The sequence below is a fragment of the Tupaia chinensis genome, unplaced genomic scaffold (assembly GCF_000334495.1).
Source record: "Tupaia chinensis unplaced genomic scaffold, TupChi_1.0 Scaffold000527_1, whole genome shotgun sequence".
In the NCBI taxonomy this organism is placed as follows: domain Eukaryota; kingdom Metazoa; phylum Chordata; class Mammalia; order Scandentia; family Tupaiidae; genus Tupaia; species Tupaia belangeri.
Window position 1 is genome coordinate 1563270 of NW_006160040.1, and position 1059 is coordinate 1564328.

Here is a 1059-nt window from a genome sequence, read left to right on the forward strand (position 1 = left end):
AAAAAGAAAAAGAAAGAAAGAAAGAAAGAAAGAAAGAAAGAAAGAAAGAAAGAAAGAAAGAAAGAAAGAAAGAAAGAAAGAAAGAAAGAAAGTAAGTCTTCGGCCCTCCGTGGACCTCAGTTTCCTATCTTTAAACTGAGAAGTCATTCCTGGGTTGCCTCCCCACTCTTTTGGAAGTATGACATCTCTATACTGTGCTACAGTTCCATCATTTGAGTTCCTTTTGGTCTGTTTTCCTTGGAACTCTCTTACTATAGGCAGATATTTGTAATTTAGAGAACAGATGTCAGAGAAAATGGAAGCCAGGGGCCAGCCTGCATGGAAACCACTACTGTGGCTTTTGGCAAAAGAGAGCAGACTTGCAAAGGTCTTGCTAATTTGTGAGAACCATGAACTTTCCCCAGGAATTAATAAGCTCATCTGAAAGGAATCAAGATCCTTGGAGTGGAAATAATGGGCTGTGCTTAGATCAAACTTCTGCTAGCCTTCAGTACTATGAATTCTAGGACCTTCAGTGGGGTTTCTTCCTCTCTTCTTCTTCTTTTTCCCTTCCTCCTCCTTCTTGTTTTTAACAACAGCATCCTTACAAGATGACTGAGAAAGAATTCTGTGTGTTGCCACAAAAGGAAAAGGGGGACAAAAATACTGGCTGCTAAGAAGAGAAGGAGAAGCATGTAAAGAGAACCTAAAAGACGTTGAAAGGAAACATTTCAGTTAGCAAAGCAATCAAGGCCTCAAGACTGTTGTAACGGTTTTAAGTTTAAAAGAGGAAAAAAGAAAAATTAAGCTGAGAAAGGGTGGAGGAAAGAGGGAAAGGTTAAGCCAAGATAGAAACCGTGAGTAGATAGATGTGAAAGGGGCTGAAAATAAGTGAAAAGTGAAAAATTGCTATATGAATAAACCGTTAAAAAATAGTGAGTGAAAAAGCAATTGTGCTTCCAGTTATTACTGAATCACAGGCTCGTGGAAGCCAGAGGCTGGCCGGAGGGGCGGCTGCGCACCTCCGCGCCACAGCAGCAGTTGGTGCAGAGCTGTGCCTGTGGGCGGGCCCCGTTTTCT